We start from the raw sequence: 23,874 nt of genomic DNA on the forward strand, positions 1-23,874 counted from the left end.
TATTTAGCCACATTTTTTCAGTAACTCCAAGAGTTTACATGGACAGCATACAATATTGTAGCATGGGTTGTGCTTCAGGTAAGTGAGTTGTGGATATAGATACTGTAGATCTGTATTTGTTGAGCTGTGGGGGTTTAAATGAGGACTTCCAACAGTAGATGGTGGTGATGCAGAATGAGGACATTTGCATGAATGCTTTGTTATTTTGCTTCACTTAGGATCTTTTTTTCCACCATCTGCCATTAGTACACTTCTGAGGGGGTCACCTGGGGTTAACCTTAAGCATTTTCAGTGTCCAATCTAAGTGCAACCTGAGCTCATGCCCAATGCAAATTCCAATGATGTAGTAAGGTTCTTTAGTGCTCTGAGTGGTCACCGCTTTCTGCGGCTACCTTGACATTTACCCAGCTTTCTATACTAGACGGGGTGGGGAGGGGCACAAGGACACGTAAAGGATGGAGAGCAGATGGGAAGAGCAGAGAGCAGGGAGGGGATGAGTGGCGATAGAAAAAGGCCAGATAGCCACAGAAAGAGTGCAAACGAGGTAAGATGTAGGACAAGTGGATAAGATGGTGCGAATGAGATTAAAATGAGAGCAGAAGCAGGAGATAGGTACTCAAGCACACCATCACACCGATAAAGGCGTATAATGCATATGTGTAGTGGCGTCTTCTGGTTGATGGATGGCCTGTCATGATGGGAGGATGGAGGACTGAAAGATGGAGGAAGAGTGTTGTAAGTGTGACAAGGAGTCATTTATCTGTCTACACAATGGCATCAGCCGGTCACTACAGAAGATCAGCTACCGCTCGCCAGCACCTCCCTTCTCTTCTTACTCAGCAGCCCCACCTCATTTAACTATACAGTCGTTCCTCGCCACATCGTGGTTTGAATTTTGCGCTTCACTCTATCACGTGTTTTTCAGCAATATTTTATCATGCTGTTTCGTGGATGAATACGGCCTATTATTACTAACCAAATACATACAGTATATAAGTAAATTTGGCATGTCTTGTCATGTCATGTCATGTCATGTTTTCCCTAAATTAAGCATTTTCAAGAATAAAAATGGCTAAATGAATGAAATACACATAAGTCATTAAGACCATTCACATTTTGGCAGTAGTATTCTACATTGGACACTAGATGTCAGTGATTGTTCAGTGAGACAAGCACCAGACTTGGTAGCCCCAACAACAGGCTTTTTTTTGCAGGTTCAAATTATCTCACAACAGGCACTACAATAATAATGTAAAAATAATAATTATAGTAGTAACAATAACAGGGGCTACTGTTGCGGCCACAACCCCCAACAAGCTAAAACTTAACTCTGAACCCTCGATGTCACTTCCTGTCCTCCACACGCAACATATTTACTGCGGCACACACTAGCACAAGTTTTATATGTCTTAAATGGCTTATTTTCTCTGGTTATATCCACTATATTGGGTAATGTGAATGTAAAGATCACAAAATGGTTGTGTTTAGAGGCCCCTCATAATGTTAAAAAAACTATTTAGAAGATCATAAACAGGGCTTCTGTGCCATAACTACAAAATATTCCATTTATAAATAAGGAATCCTATTTTGTGGATATTCAAGTATCACAGTTGGGTCTGGAACCAATTACCCGGGATAAACGAGGGATTACTGTATATACATTGGAACCCGCTTATCTCGATGCCCCTTAGACTGACCGACCTCTACATAATGTAAGAGTGGATGTCACCATAAAGGGTTTTTTGAACCTACTGCAGTTTGCATATATTTTTACTTTGATTCTTCTGTTTTCATCTGATTATTTGAAAGACCTCCTTTAGAGAACTCTTATCTAACAGAGATGTGGCAGGTATGTTGTTGTATGCCTTGACTACATTGACAATACAATCTTCCCTTGTTTATTGCGGTTAATTGGTTCCAGACCCGACCACGGTAAGTTAATTTCCGCAAAGTAGGATTCAATATTAATAAATGACATATTCTTGTCGTTAGAGCATAGAAAACCGGTTTGACTTTTTAAATGTGTTTATTTTTACCATTTTTAGAGCTATGTACACATGAAATAACACCCCGTAGTCACCTTTATACTACTATTATTCTTTTTTTACACCACATTGCTAATGCAGACTATTGGATCATTGCAGGGACTCAAGAGACGACTACGGCTGCATAGCATGCTAGCGAGCTAACTAGTTAGCCTCTAATTTATTTATTCTAAACTTAAGAAAGGGTTTCAAACAGAGTGGGGAAGAAAAGCAAAGTAAGAAGCCAAAAATGTACCACTTCCACACGGAATAGGAGGATAACTTCTTTTCACTCTATCTCATGCCAGACAGGGACAGGGACCAGGTTGTCAGACGGGCTGCCAATGTAAGCAGGACCGACTTAAGCTTTCTTTGTCACAGTCAGTTGCACAATTTAATATGTCCCCTGTTCTCATCATCATTGTGTTACCTTGGTACTCTGACCCAATGCTGATGTTTTTTCAGCACTTGAAAACTGAGTTAGTTATTCATCTTGCACATTCTGAAGTGCTTTCCTCGCTTACTTTTTGAATTGCCAAAGGCTGCGGCGGTGGGTGGTTCATTTCAGTGGGGAGTTAAGCGACACAATCCACCTCTTAATAGCACCACTATCACGTCACGATTATACAAACCATCAATACTATACAAAAGCGCAGGATCACAATGTGTGTTATTACAGAATTGGGGATGAATGCCTTTATTACGAAAGCAACAAAGCCAGTTAACCCTTTATCTTCCAATACAGTCTCTCAACAACTCCAAACCTCTACACTACAACATCATCTGGAGCAGTTCAGACTCAATATTTGTCAAATAACATGAAAATATATATACACTGCTCAAAAAAATAAAGGGAACACTCAATTCACACTCAGTCAAAACTGCTGTGCCGTTATTCAAACTGTCCACTCAGGAAGCAACACAGATTGACAATCAATTTCACATGCTGTTGAGCAAATGGAATAGACAACAGGTGGTGTCTTTTTCCACTTTAATTTTGAGTGTGACTCCAAATCCAGGCCTGCATGGGTTAATAAATTTGATTTCAGTTGATAATTTTTGTGTGAATTTGTTGTCAGCACATTTAAACTATGTAAAGACCAAAATATTTAATATGAATACTTCATTCATTTAGATCTAGGATGTGATATTTTAGTCTTCCCTTTATTGTTTTGAGCAGTATGTATATTTATTTATTTATGTATTTGTGAAGTTTCCAACTGAATTTTTCATCTACAATGACACCTACGAATGTAATATGAGAAACCCGAGTTATTTCAAAGTTATCTATAAATATTTTGTTGGATTCATTAGAATACTTCTTATTTTTGTTACAAAATACAATAAAATTTGATTTGAGTATTGAGAGAAGGTTTTATTCATCTGAAACCATCTAGAAACGGACGATAGTTCTTCATTTGCTTCACTAATCAGCGTATTCAAATGTTATGTGTCATCGGCAAATAAGAGAGGGAGTACTTTTTTACAGACCATAGGAAGATCATTCATGTAAATTAAAAAAAGATGATCAAAAATGATCATAATAACAAATAATGATAAGTAATAATAAATAAATGGATTGATGGATCACTTAATTGTTTATAACGCACACAGAGCACCGCGTCTGTCTCCTTTCGTTGTGTCGGAAAAGGATCATTTAAAATATATATAAATATAATATATACAGTATATGCTTAAGTTAGGCAAAAAATAAGTCAAATTTGCTTCAATATGCATATTTTTGACTAATAATAGGTGATTCAACAATAAAAAAAGCATCATTTATTAATATATTTATGAAAAACTGTGAGCGTGAAGCTGCAAAATTCAAAGCGCAATGTGGTGTGAGACGACTGTACTTGTATTTTAGTTACTTTAGCCATTTTTATGCTTGAAAATGCTTAATCTAGGCAGAAAATATGTAACATTAGCGTAAATATGCACATTTTGGTCTAATAACAGACCATGTTAATATAATTAATTATAATAATATAATTAATTAATATATTTTGGAAAAACCGTGACAGAGTAAAGCCGCGAAATTCGAAGCACAAAATGGCGAGGGAAGACTGTTTTTAAAAAAAAAACAACAAACAAACAAAAAGGTGTCATCTTTCTACTTTTCTTTGTTGGGGCTCTAAACTCCTCTCTGATTATGTGACTGCCAATTTTCATTGAGAGGACACAACAAATGAATTAATAATGTGATATACTGCAAAAGGAGCATGTTTCTTCAGGTCTTATTCAAGTGAGTGGCAGAGATGCATTTAATATGGCAAATATGTTCCATACCTTTTGCTAAGTTTCATCAGTATTTTAGGACCAGTTGACACTGCTCTGAGGCAGATTCTAGCAGGGTTGAGCCAATTTAAGTGGTCCACACTGGGATAACATACAGTAGTAGGAGCCTTCTGGGAGCTGCCCCAGATGTGTTTCAGCAAACATCCTGCTCAAGCTGAAGCTGTCACCATCTCATCTCATTACACATTCTCATGTCCACTCTTGTCACACGTCGTTTGGCTCTCTGGCGTTCCCAATCATCTCTCGTGACATCTCGTGTAATTTGATCGGACTGTTGCTGCAGCTTGTGTTTCCTGGAGAGCAAAGTGTGCTCATTTACATATAAATGATGGAAGTGTCTGAGTTGGCAAGGTCTTGCTTATTTGTCATTTTGTTGTGAGTCATTGTAATGTATGTGTGTGCGCTTTCCCCAATTTTGAATCTGCTGCAGTCTGCCTTTGATTTCCATGGCTTTCATGACACTGTGATGGCCTTTCCATTTGGATAAATGCAGTGGAGTCGGGCTGGAATAGAAAATTGGCGTGCGATCATTTTGTCTGCAGCATACATACTTGAAAAAATTGTGTGGGAAAACAGCATCTTTTAATGTTATTTTCTGGGTAATGTGACTTTGGAAATGTTGAAATGGAGTCTCTCTTCTGAGTTATCACATCTCATCTTTAAGGTTTTGTAACCCGATTCATTTCCCTCTTCTCCATATACAGTACATCCAAAAATAGACCAGACTGCTCTCCAAGTCCCACTTTTCTCACAACATGTTCACACTGCTATTAGATGTTTCAGTAGGCTTTGAAGTGGATGTAGCAAAGTGAGCTTTGGTGCACTTAAAGCCGAGGTCACAACCAGTCATATGGACTCTTACGGCCTGTCTACATGCAAAAAAATGCAAGAAACGCACAGAGGGCACACGTATGATGTGCTGATTTTCATGCTGTAGGCTGGCCACAGAGGTTCTTTGACATGTCAAACAAACTCAACGGGCGCTTACTTTTTTCAGGTTGGAGGACAAACTTATGCTCTTTGTGCGTCATCCGTACGGCCACGTGTGTCTTTTGGACGTTTTGCTAGTGTCAGCTTTCGGCAAAATGTCAATTTTTTTGTACGACGCACTTGCGGACTCCTATGTAGTAGTGGGGGAAATAACAGATTCTTTGATGCATCGCGATGCGGACATTGACGATTATTAATTGATTCATAAATGTCAATAATCGTTGCTGCCGGAACAAAAAAAATAGAACAAAAAGACAGAAAGCGGAGGTGCCGCCCGGACAGTTTATGGTGTAAGACTCTACCAAAATGGTTGAGCGTAAACTCCGACCCGCACCCGCTGGATTTAAAGCGAGTGTCTGGAAGCACTTTGGCTTTCACGTAGTTGAAGGTAAAAATGAGCTGGCGAAGAGCCAGACAATATGCAAGTTTTGTCATACAAGCTTAAAATATTTTGGGAACACGACAAATATGAGAAACCACATAGCACGTTTCCACCCGAACCAGGAGGAGCAAAACCATCGAGCAGGTGATAACAAATTTTCTACTCAACTCGGAAAAGGCGAAGCGAATCACAAAGTCAATCACAACTTTTATTGCGAAGGATTTGTGGCCGTATTGGATTGTTGAGAAGCAGGGCTTTCATGCTTTGTTGCGCACTTTGGATACCAGACACAGCGTCCCATCGCAACGTTATTTCACTGACACTGCAATTGTGAATAAGGGCAGCCTCGTTTTTTTGGTTATTCTTAATATACTGACGTCTGCAAGCATTATTTTTGTATGAAAGCTGTTTTTGACTTTGCTAAAAAGCAAAAATATTTTTTGAGATTCTGTGCTCAGGATTTTAGTTTTAATTCAGAAGTCTATTATTTATTTGTGAGTAATGGCAGATTTTTGTTAATTTTATACGTGCTGCTACAGATGCACTTTACTTTTCCTGCTGGTTCTTTGCAATGGGAAATATGGTGGTAGATGTGACCTTCCAATTATTAAAAGATAATGGAATAAGTAAATGAATCTGTTTCATGTTTCTTTTAATTGTGTATCTCCGCATCGAATCGTGAGGTGGCCAGAGATTCTCACCCCTACTCCTATGTGTGTTGTGCACCCCACATATATATTATTGTTGCAGCCAACGCACGTTCAGATATTTTGTACATCCTTCATGCGTGTCGAGATCTTAACCCTTCTTGGTCACCACAACTAGGTTCTCCATGAACAAAAAAATAAAAAACGCATTGATTTGGGGAACGCCAAAAATTGCGCAGCCAAAAAATTTTACGTCTGGTTGTGTCCTAGGCTTTACTCAACACACTCACTTAAAGTATTTTGAAATCATCAACTAAAGTCCGAGTTAAGTCCCAAGTCATTGATGTCAAAGTCCAAGTCCAGATGCAGGTCTTTGATATTGTCAAATTGAGTCCAAAGTCATCAAAATTGTGACTCAAGTCCAAGTCACGTGACTCCAATCCACACCCCTGGATGGTAATGTCATGGTATGGGGCTGCATGAATGCTGCCAGAACTGGGGAGCTGCGTTTCACTGAGGGAAACATGAATTCCATCATGTTACTGTTGTATTCCGAAGCAGAGCATGAGCCCTCCCTTGGGAGAGTGGGCCGCATGGCAGTTTTCCAAAAAGATAACGAGCCCAAACACACCTCCCAAATGTGTTGCTGAGGAAGCTGAAGGTGAGGATGATGAAGTGACCAAGTATGTTTCTACACCTGAACCCAATTGAGCACTTGTGGGGCATCCTCAAACAGAAGACAGAGGAGCACAAGGTGTCTCACATCCAGCATCTCTGTGATGTCATCATGGAGGAGAGGAAGAGCGTCCCAGTAGCATGTGCAGCTCTGCTGAATTCCATGCCTAAGAGGATTAAGAGTGCTTAGATAATCATGGTGTTTACACTTAATATTGACACCAAGGACACAATTTGGACATGTTGGCTGTGAAGTGTACTCACTTGTGGGCCAGCTATTCTGACAATAATGGCTGTGCGTGGACACATTTTCAGAGTAAATCGACACTGCTTTACGAGCTGTAAACTGACAACTATAAGTTATATCCAGTTTTCAATTCTATAGTATTCAATACTCTAATATTCAGTTCTATAATATTGATATACAGTGTTCCCTCGCTCTAACGCATTTCACCTTTTGCGGATTTGCTGTTTCGCCGACTTTTTAGTGCATCTTTTTTAAATTTATTATAGCGTATGAATGCTGTTACAGGCCGATCTTGGCCTTTTAAGAAGAATTGCACTGTGGGAAAGTTCAGTGTCTCTCTCGTCCCTCTCTCGTCTGGCTGCACCGCCCATTGTTTTCTGCGTCCTGATTGTCTGTAGACCACAGTCAGTCATTCTCCTTTGTGCCGCCCTTCCATGTCTCCTGTGTCTAGCTTGCTTGCTTGCTAGCTTGTAAATGAATCTTCGGTTTGAAGCAGGAGGACTGCAACAGGAAGAGTACTGCAGGAATATGCTTTAATAAGGATACAAAACTGCTACAGTACAGTGGAACCGCGCCAGGGCGAAAAGGCACGGACACGTGAGTGAAATACACGGGAGTGACTTTATAATTTCTTGTGTCCGATCTGTAGATTGGTCATTAAAATTCAAATGAAGGTTTGAACTTTTTTGAAAGTGTTTAAACAAGATAGAAATGTGAGAAAACGTTATTGCCTGTCTGAGAAAAGTGTATAAAGTGTACAGTATAAAATTGTGACTCAAATGTGAGATACTCTACTTCTTGCCAAGGAGTGGAGTAGTTAAAAATTCTGCCAAACTAACGAAAATGCAATTGCTGCTTTATAATTGTTTATGTAATATTGCTATTTTTACAACACTGATGCACATTATCTGGTCCTTATTCTCTTCAAACATCATCTTTTGACCTCTTCCTCAACCATGGGAAACACTTGTATAGACAGTACCTGAGATCAGCCTTCATGCCAACATTGAGAATAGTCTTGTCTTGTTTTATTTGCTCATACTCCAAGCTGAATGTGGGCATTTTTTTTTCATGTTCTCACAAAAGCAAGTGTTGCTATATTGAATCAGCGATCTACTTTAGCTGTGAATCATAACCTGTTACATATAAAATTCGACACTATTTTTCTTCTATTTATTCCACTACTTCTTCTTAATCCACCTCATTTTTTGTCCACTAACTCCTCCCACATTTTTCAATCGATTCAAACCGATCCAATGTCAAAATGTTGAGCTCATGCAGGACATGTTCGCTGTCTATCAGGACTTTTCAAAAATATTCCCACGTTTACTGTAATTTCATATTTGCAGTGACGTATTTTGTCATTGAAAATGAATGAGCAATTTATTTGGTGCCCCTTACTGGTGGGAAGTCTTTTTACATTTTCCATGACTGTAACTGCAGTAATCATTCAATGTATTTATGCAAGTACACAGCATTCAGTCTGCATTTTTACTTTCCAACATTTTATATTCTGCCATTTTTATTCTGATAACTACTCCAATATTTCTCAACTGTAATTTCATATTCAACGTTCCCCTTTTTCTGTGTGGAGGCGAGGCTCAGGTGATAGTGTAGGTGTCTGCCAACTTAGTGGTTGTGGTTTCAGTCCTCCTCTCACCTTTTTCTATCCATTTAAATTTTAACACATTTGAAATTCTGCTTATTTTTTCCTGCCCCATTCTTTGGCCGTCAACTACTTTCACTTTCTCATTTTTCATCCGATCCAAATCATTCCAACATCAAAATAATCAGCTCAATCAGAACGTGCGGACTATATATCAATACATTTTTTTTAAATCCCACATTTACTGCAATTCCATATTTTCCGTGGCACTTTTCTAATTGAAAATGAATGAACAATTTTAGTAGTTGCACATTGCTTATTTGTCGCCTCATCCTGGTGAACTGTTAGCACAACACTTCTCACATTATTTAACCCAGAAATGCAAACTATTTCAAAATCTTTCCAACATTCATTCTAGATATTTCTGTATTCATCCTGCATTTCAATGTTCATACATTTCTGCAACATTTCAGTACGGCTTCAGCTCTTCAGCTTTCAATCTATTCCAACATTCATTCTTGATTTCAACACCTCTACATTTCAACAGGATTTCAGTTCAGCTCCTCTGCATTCACACACAGGTTCGGCTGAAATTGCTTCCTGTAGTAGTTATAAGACGTCCTTTGCCACTTTGCGGATCAAATTTCATGGCTTCACTCTATCATGTTTTTTAAAAAATATGTTAATTAATAAATAATGCTGTTTTGTGGTTGAATAAGGCCTATTATTAGTCAAAAATATTTATTTTGAAGCAAATTTTACTCAGTTTTTGCATTTTCAAGCATAGAAATGGCTACATGAACTAAAATACATAGGCATTCAGAAGATGCATTCAAAGACTGTGTGAATGATATGTAGTATTCCACACTGGTCACTAGGTGTCAGTAATGTTACTGTTACAGTGAGACACAAACGCTAGACTTGATTGCCGCAACAACAGGCTTTTATTGCAAGTTTAAGTGATCTCACAACAGGCACAATGATCCCAAATAAAAATCCATAATAAAAACACGGCCTATTGTTGCTGCATAACCCATGCCAAGGTAAAACTCAACTCTGAACCGCGACATCCCTTCCTGTTCGCCCGCCTCTCACCTCCCCTAGGGAACACAGTTATAACACACACAAGCATGAGTCTTATTTGTAGTTTATTTACTTTTATTATGTCTACTATATTGGGTAATAGGAGTGTAAAGCTGACTATAGGGTGTTATTTAGAGTCTCTAGTGCTCTAATAATGTTAAAAAAACCTTGTTAGAAGGTTGTAAACAGGTTTTCTATGCTCTAACTACTAGGGATGTCCCGATCCGATCTTCAGGATCAGGATCAGCTGCCGATCCGCTGTATTTTCAAGATCAGCTAAAATCGGTGCCCGGACTGCTGTGTGTTTATACTAGGGACCGTCAATTAATTGCTACAAGTAATAGAGAGTTTGTTTAAAAAAAGATCATGTTCTAAATCACATCACAATTTGATCTATAACCATGTCAAATGATTAGTCCTACCCTAAAAGTATTTTACACACCAAAGCCAAACAATATTGTTGGTCATCCTGAGTGATAAAGAAAAAGCGACTGTAAAAATATTCAGTGGCTTTTGTGGCAGAATCTAAGATGCATGTCAACCTCCCCTCCTCGCTCCCCATATTTTCACATTGTCTGTTTTTTTTGGACCACAATTACAGAGCTCATGAAAGTGCTTAAGAGTCTCATGAATATTTACATGTTAGAGGGGAAGTGTCAGGGGAGACCCATGTGTGGCTGGTCTTTGCTAATTATGGTGATGGGCTTTACTCGCAGCCCACACACACACATAGACCAAAGGGCAGAAAATGATAAAAAGCTTCCAATTAGAGAAAAGTTAAATACAAACACAGCCAGTATGCACACAGACACCCCCCCAACACCCCCCCCCCCCCCCGCCCCCCACCACACACACACACACACACACACGCCCACCCACCCACCCACCCACACACACACACACACACACACATACATACACACACGTACAGCAGGGCGTCAGTAATAGTGCAGCTGTGGCTTGCAGCTGCTTCTCTGGTGCTCCTTATTGTCTAAAAGGGAGTTAATGATGGACAGGAGCTTGGCAGATGAGTCAATAGAATGACAAGTAGGCCTTTCCCCCTCTCCTCAAAATTCTAAATAAAAGTGTGATTCATGGTGATGGGCATCACTGAGAATGGGTGAGAGTTGTTCAAGAAGATGTTCATGGAGCGAATGTTCACAACAAATGAGGAAAAAGAGAGATGGAAGCAGAATGAGTGAAATGTGAGAAGATAGAAGGTTTGGCCAGAGGGATGGAAGATGACACATAAAGCCAGAAGAAAAATGGAAGCAGCTTGTACTGGTGAGTGTAGGCAGAGAGAGGAAGGACGGGAAAGGCTGCGGAGTGAGAGCACATCAGCCAGAAGGAGGCTGGTGCTGCAGTGAGTCATTTCAGACAAGCGGGATGGCAAAGGATGGAGGTGACTAATCACAGGACACAAGTGAGGAGATGTGGGGGAAGGCGGCGTGGCCCAAAGAGCAATATGAGAATGATAAGAAATGTGATATAGGTAGCCGCAAATAGACGCGTCTCTCTCCGCCCAGGTGAGGAGGGAAGGTCGGAAATCTAAACGCTAGGCTGCTAAGTCCCAGAATAGCAAATAGCAATATGATAATGCATCATTGATAGCAGCGGTTAGATGTGTATACCCTGTAAATTCTTAAAGTGCTCATACTGTAGCTGAACTGCGATCAAGGCAGTGGAATGGTGCTTGAGGCTTTAAATTCACATTTGTATGTTTTACTGTGAGATCACAGCAAAGTCAACAGTGAGACAGCCTTATGAATTACATTTATCTATCAATGAGAGCTCATTTCATCTTAAGACCTTATTTCAAATGCAAACCACTCAACAAGAATAAAACCAGTGGTGCTGTGGAGAGGAAGTCCTGTGTTTTCCAGTGATGTGTGATTCGTTGGGGGTTCTCCAATGAAATAGATATAAAGATTATAGCTGCAACTATTAATTGATGAATCGATGTGAATATTCTTACATTTCCCCAGTGCATGTTCATGGAAAGCAGACCAAAACATCATACTCACATACATCAGCTTTAAGTTTGGAAAACAGTGATCAACATTTTTGCCTTTTTATGATCTGTTGCGGACCAAACCACTAATGGTTTGTGTTTGTTCATGTTGATTTGGTCCCTATAGCCTCTAACGGATTACCTGATTAATCAAAACAACAAGCTTAATCAACTAAGAAAATAAACGTTGGTTGCAGCCCTAATAAAGATCTGTCTTCCCAAAATGACTGCCATCCTGACCAGCATGTTTTATGGGGCACAAGAGAAGTAAGTAATTCAATTTGCCCACTTATTGCATTTTTAAATGGATATATGGAGTGAAGAGGTTTTGGTAACATACAGTACTGTATTTTTCCCGAAGTTTGTTTGGACAAATATAATGATGATAACAAATATAGCTCATAAGAGTTGAATTTAAGAGGTGATATCTAGCAACTTCCGTGTTTTTTTTGTTGATAATACCCAAAATCACTTAAGTTCTTACATGAATGTAACTCTTATGAGCTATTTTTGTTGTCATTGTTATATTTGTCCAAACAAAGGTACCTTTAGTTGTATTAGGAGTTAAAATGAACAAGAAACTGAAGAAACAAGGGTGGTCTAATATTTTTTTCCATGACTGTATATATGCCACACTGGACTATTGCATTTATTTAGAAATGTATTTCGCCAAATGCAAGGCCAAGAACAGACATTTAATTTAGAGAGGAAACTACACAATATCACACAGAACAACAAACTGAGTAAGTGTTCGGTTTAACATAGCACATTAACAGTTATTCAGATACACAGTAGCATAAATACCATACCGGGGAGGCTGAGTAGGCTAAATTAACATAACAAACAAGTTACCAGAAAGCAAGTTCACCAAGCTCCCGATCTAACCCCACATCACTAAGTGGCAGGAGCAGCACATACTGTAGCTGTCACAAACCTAGTGGGCCCTCTTGCGACTGTGAATGTTCACTTTGTCAGTGTAAATTAACAATTGAAACATTATATTTTTTTAATATATAAGTCACACCTGACTATAAGTGGCAGGATCAGCCAAACTATGAACAAAGTGCAATATATAGTAGGGAAAATGCTTCTTGCATTATCATGTTCCTATCAAAACAGTAGAAAACACGATGGATGGAAGAATTATTCAATGAGCACTAAATACTGTTGTCCACTACAAAAGACAAACATAAGCATATTTTCTGACAAACTATTCTGGTTTTTACTAAAGACGATTATTTAATGCAAAGATGCAACTTACTTTGTGAGTCTCAGGAAGAGAAAGACCAAAGTATTTGGCCATGTGATCTCTGCACCTACAGGAAGGGAAAATGGAAGACAATATAGTCTTGACTTTTACTGCCATAACAGGTAACAGATGTTGGAGTGTCTGGGGGAATTTTTGTTAAGGTCACTGATGTTGGACCTGTTAGAGGGCCTGAGGGCTTGAGGTAAGGGTTCTGTACAAGTTCTTCGACACCACACTCATCCAAGCATGCCACACTTACTGCAATGGGGCACAGTCATTCTTGAAAACTCAGCTTTATTGTAAATGCAATCATGTTGTCCAAAATGTCTTGTTAAAATGAAGAATGGAGATTCAGGAGGAAATGAGTCTAGACCAACCACTGATTGATTATATAAATGTATTAAGAAGTGTGTCTGGATAATTGTGTCTTCTGTACCAAACCGATTACTTAAAAAGCAAGGTAAAGGGAGAATGGAAGAAGTGAAAGCACAGCAAAAAAGAACAGAAGGTTTTGCCTTTTTCTTTTTCTTTTTCTTTGACCTTTTTACCTTGTTTTCTTTCTGAAATTTAACACCCTCAAAAAGTGTAAAGGCACAATATAAAGAAAAAAATCCAAACTGTTGGTGCTAATTAATAATAATAATCTTCTTTAACATCAAAGTGGCTCCCCCGCATCCTTTAATTTTTCATGATGCGGCCAACATCCGGCTGAAATAAAAGATATGTAAATAAATTTGACCATGCAAAATATACATTTTTGAACAAGAATTACTTACCGGTACTATAACATTAATAAACCAATCAATCATGTTCAATATTTCAAGTTAATGAAGATTACAAAAGGTTTTATGTTTTTTTAAGTGTGCAGCAGTAGGGGGTACATGGCTTCAAGCCAAATGTCTGAAGGGGTACGTGACTGTGTAAAGTTTGGGAACCACTGCTTGACATGATTCATTTCTTGCCATTCTTTGATCCTTTCCTCCAACTGTCGTCCCTTCTTTTCCCTTCCATGCTGGCGTTTCTTCCACCCTTTAATCCCTCCACCTTTCTGTTCCTTTCCTTCCCTTCATTGTGTGCTACAATAGGATAGAATAGTTTAACTTTGCCTTCCCCAAAGCAGGTAAATTCTTCTTTTGACTAGGCCCACACAATAAAGCGTTGGTTAAACTCATGCATTAAGACTCGTTTAGCTCCACATGTAAGCATTCTAAAGATAAAACAAAGTAATGGCTGACTGCAGTAGTATATTTAAAAAGCAGTTTTCATGATAAGGCGATGAGTGTGTGTAATTTTCTTTTTAACAGGCCGGAGAGGTTCTGTTGTCCTGCTGTTTGAGAGCTTGTGGTCACGACATCAGGCTCATCTCACCGCCACCACGCAATGGCTTTCATCAGGCCACTTCAAGGGCCTCAGAGCGGAAACCAGAGCTTGGCTGCACGCTGTGAGGCCGTGCTGCTGTACAGACAGACACACTGCTAGGATTAGGAGCACAGTCTCAAATTCAAAGACGCACAGGCATGTGTTACAGCCTACAGGTTCATAGGGGAGGGATTGAGCCCACCCTGAATATGTGTGTTTGTCACAGAGGGGGGAATATGTCAGGTTTTCATCAGTCAGTCGGATGGTTGGAGGTGATGAAGCAGCAGCATCATATTTATCATCAGTGTTCTGTCAGAACATATTTGTAGCACTCATTTTTAGATTAAAGGAACTCCCTAAGTAGGTTATAATTTCATTGCCGTTTGTGGGTCAGCAGGATTATGCAAAGACTACTTAACCAGTTCCCACAAAATTTTGGGGAAGGGCTTAAAATTGTGAGAGCAGTGTCAGAAATCCAGGACTCTTAATGGCAGAATTAAGGCATATGCAGGAGCTGTGGATGTGTAAAGGTGTACAATTTGGTGCTAAGTCAAAGGTGGGTTGTCTTGCACTAGTGGTTAGCATGTCTGCTTCACAGTCAGGAGATCTGGGTTTGAATCTGTCTTTTTGTGCTTGCATGGGTTCTGTCCTCCACCCCCAAAACATGCATATCCAAAAACATTTTAGGTTAAGGTGCCCATGACACTAAAAAAAGTTTGTAAAAAACAATAACAAAATGAAAGTAGTCACTTAATAAAACATTTTTGTCATAAACAACGAAATAGGAGTGAAATAGGAGTGAAATCAGGTGGTGATTTTGATAAATTAAGCAACAAGAACAGTAGAGACATGAATACCAATAAATAAAAGTGTTATGAGTGTGTGCGTGCGTTGCGTGCAGCGTGTGTGAGTGCTTGATTGAGAAGCCTGATGGCCTCTGGGTAAAAGCTGTTTGCCAGCCTTGTGGTCCCATACTTCCAACTCCTGTAGCGTCTGCCTGACGGTAGGAGTGTGAATAATGAGTGTTGTGGATGCGTGCTGTCCTTGATGAGGTTGTGTGTAGGACTCTACATTTTTAAATGTCTTGCAGTGAGGGGAGGGCTGCCCCAACAATGTTCTGTGAGGTCTTGATCACCCGCTGGAGTGCCTTCCTATCACGTGTTGTACAGTTACCGTACCAAACAATGATGGAGGCGGTAAGGACAATTTCGATAGTGCATCTGTAGAAGCAACTGAGGACTTTGGTTGACATGCTAAATTTCCTCAGTCTTCTCAGGAAGTACAGTCTCTAATTTTAGTAATAATTTGTTGGGTGTTGTGAGACCAGGTGAGGTCCTCGCTGATGTGTGTGCCAAGGAACTTGAAGGTTTTCACCTTCTCCACCTCAGTCTAATCAATAAACAGGGGTCTATGCGGCTCCTTTTCCCTTGTTCTTGGGTCAGTGATTATCTCTTTGGTCTTATCTGTATTGAGATGGAGATTGTTATCATGACACCAAGATATGAGGTCCGCCACCTCTCTTCTGTATGATGTTTCAGCCCCACCAGTGATCAGGCCGATGACTGTAGTGTCATCCGCGAATGTTTGTCTGCCACGCATGTCTAGTCTTTCTACTACTTTGATTTAGATGTTTCGGCAGACTCCCAATACGTTTGGATTTAGCTATGACATTATTTGATTATTTCTCCGCTTGTATGATTTCTAGACACATCTTATCTCTGTGTACCTGCTGTGTGGAAATGCCTCGCTTGGAAAATGAGTCTGCTGCTGTATTTTGTCATCCAGTCAGCACTTTGTTGTTTAGTGCTCAAATCATTCTGTGCTCTGTGTGCGTGCGTGTGTGTGAGAGTGAGAAATCATCTCACTTGTAGGGAATGACACAATTTGAGCTCTCGCAAGGCGAATGTGTGTGAATGAGAGGTGCAATATTTGCATTTATGAGGCGTAAAGAAGAAAAGCAATGCGAAGAATATAAAGGGCTTCAAGTTCACATACGTAGCAGAGCACTTGTGCTGTTGCTTATGACTTATTAATTCCTTTTAGGTTGTCACTTAGCAAGGATGTGGGGCAGAGTGAGCGGGCTGACATCCTCCCTCTCTGGCTTTCTTGGTTGGAAGTGAACAGATGTTGTATTTACATGACAGATGTTGTGGCAGCATTGTTGAATAATGTGATAAGAAAAGCATCAGTTGGCGTCATGGGGCCCAGGTTGGTTTGTCTGTAATGGATCTTAGTGATCGCCTTGAATAAGTCAAAGACACCGGAGGTGCTGGTGTAACCAGAGAGTCCCACGTGTGTGTGTGTGTGTGTGTGTGTGTGTGTGTGTGTGTGAAGTCAAAGAAAAGTACAAGGAGTACGCATTCAACCTCACTGAGCTGGCAAATAGCAATAATTCCTGTTGTAATATGTTTTATATGGCTCCAGGGAAGTATTTGCTCCTGTCAAGGAGAAGGAGGAGAGGCTGCAGTGGAGATGTGGAAACGATGCAGCAGATGATAAGACGCTCATTATTCTGTTCCTATTTTTGGCTCTATATTCCCACTCTCATTTTCATGATTACAGTAGAAGCAGCATTCATGTAGGGCTCCATCCTACTTAAATCTGACATGCATGCTGGTCAGTCTGTGTATGTGTGAGCTTCTTCTTTCCTGTATGTCTTCAGCGACATTGTATATACAACAAGACATTTGGCATTGAGATGTTTTGTTCTGAACTTGCCAAAACTCGTGTTTTCTTGACTGGCATATGGGTCACTCTCACTCTCACCCCCCGCCCCCCACCCTCACCCCCCACAGGCAGGTACATACCTCTCCTTTGCAGCTACGTGACTTGAGTAGTGCATAATAACAGAGCAAGGCCAGGTCTGCTGCAGATGGACCAAAGCAACCAGTTTTAGTGGGAAATGAAATTGGGAAAAAAAGTGATGTTTGGAGGTACTTTGTATTTGAGGGAAACAAAGAAGGAAAACCAAAGGATGTCAATAAGCCTGTGTGCAAGCAGTGCAACAAAGTGGTGGCGACAAAGTCGAGTAGTATGCCAAACTTGGCGAGTACCAACCTTGCCTTTACGATGAATTTTAACAGTTTAGTACATTTACCATTTCAAACTCATTACTGATGTTATCGTGGCCAGTGGCCCGCATTAATGTTCGCCGTCTTATTACTAGCCATTAGCCTGGGCTAGTGGTTAAAGGCTGATGTCACGTTAATGGTTAAAGACAACGTGAAAAAATGGCAGCAATGTCAGTAGTTCACATGAATGGTGGTCACTGAAGAGTGCTTATTTTCCCGCTTAAAGTCCCAGAATGAAGCAATAAAAAAAGTTGACCTGTAACCAAACAACAGACACAACCGACCAGCGAAGCCAAGGAAGGAGAAGTTAATTTGATTATTTTTATGATGTGGCTTGTCAGGTATTGTATTTAAATGTCTTGCACAGCACTACAATCTCAAAATATTGTTAAAATCTATGTTCTTCCTCACTTGTTTGCTCCACTTTTGAGAAAATAGGTGCTCAAGCGATCTGTTTTCATTACATCATGCGGGAAAACCGCCTTCCTCATGGACATGATACAGCCTCTGACCTGCCGCCTAGCTAGATGCCCTGTCTATACTGTACTTTCACCACTTCACAGAGGACAGCAGGCTTCACATCACATCTTAAAATAAAGCCTATATCTCTTCCAAGTATCTGCCAGTCAGCTACGGACATGGGAACTAAGTTTGGTCATTTAGTTTTTCTTTCGCAAATAGATTAACCTAGCATGATGTGGCTGCTAAAATATGACTATAACGTTAGCACTGTAGCTCGCATAGCTATGCTAGTGTTGCTAACGCTTGCGTCGTCCTGTCCCATTCCTTAATGTCATGTTGTTGTTTATGATATATGGCATCTATTGTGTTGGACAAGTGCAACGTTACAGTGTATATGTGCACTATAGCGCTTCTTAGAGTCACACATTCTGTTGTGGACAAACACAGCTCATTAGCATTAAAGCAACAGACACAAAAAAAAGCAACAGACACAAAAAGCAACAGACACAAAAAAACAGCGTACCCCCAGTAGGGGGTACTGTCCAAATATATATTCAAATACACACAATTCAAATACATTATTGTGGGACATCTGTGAGATTTATTTGTAATTGTTGGAAAATGGTATAATATGGGATTTTTAAGAGAGTTTTATTGTCATGTGCATGGTAAAACAGCAGTTATACCATGCAATGAAAATCTTATTCTGTTCATTCTCCCACGAAAAGAAAGAAAACACAAGAAAGAATAAGAACATAAGAAACATAAACATATATACCAATAAATTAAGCAACAAAAACAGAAGAGACATTAATACAAATAAATAATATAACCGGTACATGACCAGCCCGCCGTAGAAATGAACGAGTTGAAGTGAGGGAGGAGGGGCTCAGAGAGTCATGGACAGGCAGACAGACGCTTACCCAGAGCTGCTAATCCCAAAGTAAAGTTGATTAGTTTGCAGGCTGGTGCCACCACTCAAGTGTGTCTGGGGGGGGGGAGTGGACCTGCAATGAGATTCTGAGGATTGGCTGCCCATGCGGTTTAGCGTCACTTAGTACTTTGCCCGACACCTCGCCTTCTCCACGGCCCACTTCACTACATCCTCCTAACAATTACTCAAGTATAAATCACATTATAGCTTTTTTTATTTCTTAATACCAATGTTTCCAAAACGTTAGTCAAAGTTAAATTAGCCCTTTTCGTCGATGCCTGTGTCTAACTTGTAATGTATTTAACATGTATACTTTACAGCTCTATTAATGTGCATGCAACGAGAAAGCTTCTCCGCCCACTAATAACACATTCATGGTTACATTTGTCAATATAATATAATATAATATAATATAATATAATATAATATAATATAATAAGTAGTTGGGTTTTAATTTTAGGGTCTGTTGACTGTGCCATAACTAAGTAATATACTGCTATATAAGCTTTTTTAAATGTAAGCAATTGCAAATTATTATAATGATGAACCTATAATTCAAAGCAATTTATTACTATGTACAATGAGTCACACTGCTGTTCAGGTTGAACATATTTAAAGAGCGCTAAAGCAAGTCCACAGATTTTATTGATAAATTAAAGGAAAGAAAAGTTACAAAATAAGAGCCCTGATGTGTCGGCCCAAAAGCACACAAGACAGTGGATTGATCAGGCCAACCTGATACAGAGCCGTCATCCTGTCACACACTGCTACCCCAGAAGATAAAAACAAAAACAAAACAAACTAAATCCCTAAACAAAAACAAAAAAACAACAAAAACCCACCAGGTCAAACAAAAGCCTAAGGCTAACAAAAATACACAGCCACTGAGGCATTACGGCCTGCAGACAGTAGCAAGTAGATGAGTGGCCCAGGAGCACGACCAACGTGCAGGTGGCCGTGCGCAATGGAGAGGTCGAGGCGGGTCCACACTAAGCCTCTTTCGGAAAAAAGCACAAAACACATCGAAAAGATGAGGAACCATCACAAAAACAGTGCCCATACCTGACAATGCAAAGAAAACAAATGTAAAACTATCACACAAAAACTCATAATTCTAGACCAGAGATTCCCAAATTGGAGTCCGGAGACTTTACTCACTTTACTTTTACCTTAATTGAAGATGTGACTGTTCCCAAGACACGATGTGGGAGCAGGATCAACATAGACACCACCTTCGTGTTTTGTCATGACTTATTTCTTGAATTCAACAGTGTTTTTCACCTTTGTTTTGAAATGCTTACTTTGGCTCCATTTTGGGATGAGAAAGACTATTGAATTCAAGAATTCAAGAAATAGCTCATGGCAAAACAGGATGGTGGTGTCCATGTTGATCTTGCCGCCACATCGTGGGTTTAGGAACAGCCACGTCAAGAATCACGCCTTCAATGAAGGTAAAAATAACTTTAAATGTTAATTTATCCTTTTTCACTCATCATTTACATGCATTTTGAATTGTTTTATAAAAGTAAAAACATATTTTGTGTTTGAATTTACATGATTTTTTTATGGAAAAAATTTATTCCGTTAGCGTCCATTTCAGTTAGTCAGACTTTCTGGATTAATGATGGAGAATCAGAATCTTTAATGTCGTTGTACAGAGTACATCACATTTATGTGCAATCGTCTTCAATGCAAAATAAGAGTAAATATAAAAAAAAAAGCCTAGCTTAACCAAGGTTCCACTGTATTGGGAAGATTTTTTCTGCAATTTTTTTAAATGGATAGTTTTGATTTTTTGACATGATGATGTACAACATCTCCATCAGCAATGGACTATATCAACAGTGACGTACCCCCGCATTTGGTCCCGCGAGTCCAATTCTGGTCGGATTTCCGTGATGAGGAACGTAGTTCTGCTTAGTTGCTGCGGCATTTAAGTAAAGAATTTGGCTTCTCAAACAATATGCGCTCAAAAGAGTAATACAATACATTTGCATCAGACCTCACAAATCGCTCTACGTTATATTTGTCTTCCGCCGTGTCCCTGCGCACTGTCTCCTCTCAATTCATGTGTATGTGATGAAGATGCTCGCGGCCATCTTGTTTACTTGTGTTCCACAGCGGAAGAAGATACGAGCGTGCATACTTTTAGGACATTCTATAGTGTGGAATGTTGGGAAAGGCTTGATGACGTGTCATTACTCAAACAGAGAACAATAGTCCACAACAGTAGGTAGGAGGAAAAACTCACCTATTGACTTCTTTATGCACTTGGGGTATAGTTTTATCCACAATGCAGCGGCAGCCAGGCATAATATAGCGAGATTGGAGGTGCTCAGTGAAGCGTTTAAACCTGACTTTACTCACCACCGACAGGGGCTCGCTCTTTTCTGTTATTGCGAAGGACTTTCTGCCATTCCACGGGAGTTCCTCGTCTGATGCCGCTTCATTTGTGCGATGAGGTTCGTCATATTAAACTTCTCCAATTCTGTGCCGCCACGAGAAACTTGTGCATGACAAGTTTTGCACTCAGCTGCAGCGTGTTTTCACTGCCACTCGGCTGACATCACTGCTGAAGAAATAAGTGTGAAAAAGAAGTGCTGGTGAGTGTTGTTAACTGGTAAGACATTTCTTGTGGTCATCTTCCATGGTTGGCAAGCTACCGGGTGAAGTTGTTACAACACCGCACAACACTTCCTACAAAGTGTGTGTGTGTGTGAGAGAGAGAGAGAGGGTTTGTCGGGACAAGTGACATTTAATCAAGCAGAAATGTCAAGTGGCCAAATGAGAAAACAATGAAGCTGTCATAAGTTGCGGTTGTGCTAGTGAAGACCTCTCAGTGCATGTTGGCAGCAGCATGGTCACATAGTATGACAACAAAAGCGTGCGTGTCACCCAGTGTGACATGGCTAAATGGGTGTCTTTGCAATGTGACATGCGGGAAATTGGAAATAGGATGACAAAGTCTAGAGCTTAAAATGCTGACGCAGATTTTCTGAGGAGCACAACATGAGGATTAAGGAGTGTTGGGGGTTTACACTCGCAGCCACATATGTTTATGTGTTGTATGTATTCCAGCGTCTGTGCATGATTGATTACCTGTACAGAGTGAAAGGAGGCAATGTTTTCAGGAGAGCTGATTCCTTTACTTTGCAAAAACATGTCAATATATATGCCGTTGAAAATTTGTGGCGGAGTTGGGGCTTGTGTCCTGCATCAAGATAAAAGCGCAGATTGAGGAATGCATTATTTACAATTAAGGATTGGTGTAATACTCAATAAATCTATGCTGAAGAATTATTATGCTGATTGTTAGGAATTGATTGTTGATAAATTGTGTCTCAAAGCAATTGAGGCAAAATGGAGTGCACTACTTGGTTGCACCCAGTAGCAGTGCTGTCTTATCGGAGTGCTCTTACTGATGACTACTATGGATCTTGTCCATGTGCCATATGGGACTGACCTTTCACCTTTTGGCCCTTACGTGGAAACGATGACACAGTTGAATTCCGAGTATCAAGTCCGAAGTACACTAAGTCAATGTTGAGAAACCAGGAACCATTATTTACACGGGTCTAATTTTAAGCACACGTTGATCCCGTATGTATCACAGTGGTTTCAGCTTTTCTGTTCCGGCATGCTTTTTTGCATTTGATGTCAGTTTAAGAGTTAATCTACTCAGTAATTTCAGTATTGATGGTTTCCTGTCCAGCAGCGTGTTCCAATGTGTGTTGAGATAATGGATCGGCATCTCCTGATTGCATGCCTATCAGTCTGTTTTTCATTCTGACTGTGTGCATGTTTGTGTGTGACCAAGACCTGTTTCTTTGCCATAACGTCATAATCCAGTCCAGAGTTCACACTTCATATCTGTGCGCGCGCTCCCCTAGCGTGAGGAGGCCATCCCGTTTCCCCTTAAATGGCCACATTTGCTTTTACTTGAGTGCATTTTTTTTTAAACTACCAAAGACATGAAAATCAGATATGCATTACATTTTTGTACCACTATGTGGGCAAAATAGTGGGAAGCAATCTCTGGAAAGTTTCGTCCATTTTATCCAGAAGAACATTTGTGAGGTCAGATGTGACTGATGTTTGGTGATAATTTGGGTACTGAACTAGAGAAAGGCCCTCCCCAAGTGGTTCCTATAAAGGTGGAGCTGATTAAAAGGTGTGTCCCAAACTCTTTTGTCCATTTCATGTAATTTGCCCTGTAAAGTAAAATGCATGATAAGAAGTGCACTGTGTATGTGTCTCTGTTGCAGTATTGACAGTGTTTCCCATACTTTCATTTATTTGTGGTGGCCTGCAACAAATCAGCGACTTTTTTTCTGGTCTCATTGGAGACTTTTGGAGATGCTGACATCAGTGTTTCTTACAGGGCTGCAGTCTGACTGTGGGTGGGGGACGGTTATCTGCATCACTTCATCGTCTAATTTGCACAATTGTCCATAACGCATGTGCATGCAATTGTTAAACAAAGGCTAAAAACGTTATACTATAACTATAAGCTATAAGTACTGTATAAATTAATGTATAGGAAACACTATACTGTTTCTGTAGTATACTGTGTATTCCATCTTTAGTGTGATTAAACAGCAATAGTTTTAATACTTTTGTTGTACTGTATTGGAGCATCTGACCTATACAAACTGCTTGACATGTACTTGTACATGGTCACTAGTCATGTGTGCGGTCAAACTAATGTAATCATGTCTTTAGGTTGGCCATGTTTAATTACAGTTTTTCTGCACACTTGGCAGCCCATTTAATTGAGAGATTTGCCTTCTGTGGGCCATTTAATTGACAGATGAGAGCGATGTGATGAGAGTC

The 23,874-nt window shown here is 39.9% G+C and overlaps 1 protein-coding gene across 1 annotated transcript in view; it reads left to right on the forward strand.

Annotated features, from left to right (window-relative positions):
* Nucleotides 1–23,874, forward strand: part of spsb4a (splA/ryanodine receptor domain and SOCS box containing 4a) — a 79,479-nt gene that overhangs the window by 1,125 nt on the left and 54,480 nt on the right. The window lies entirely within an intron of this gene.

This window comes from Dunckerocampus dactyliophorus, chromosome 2, assembly GCF_027744805.1.
Source record: "Dunckerocampus dactyliophorus isolate RoL2022-P2 chromosome 2, RoL_Ddac_1.1, whole genome shotgun sequence".
Classification (NCBI taxonomy): Eukaryota; Metazoa; Chordata; class Actinopteri; order Syngnathiformes; family Syngnathidae; genus Dunckerocampus; species Dunckerocampus dactyliophorus.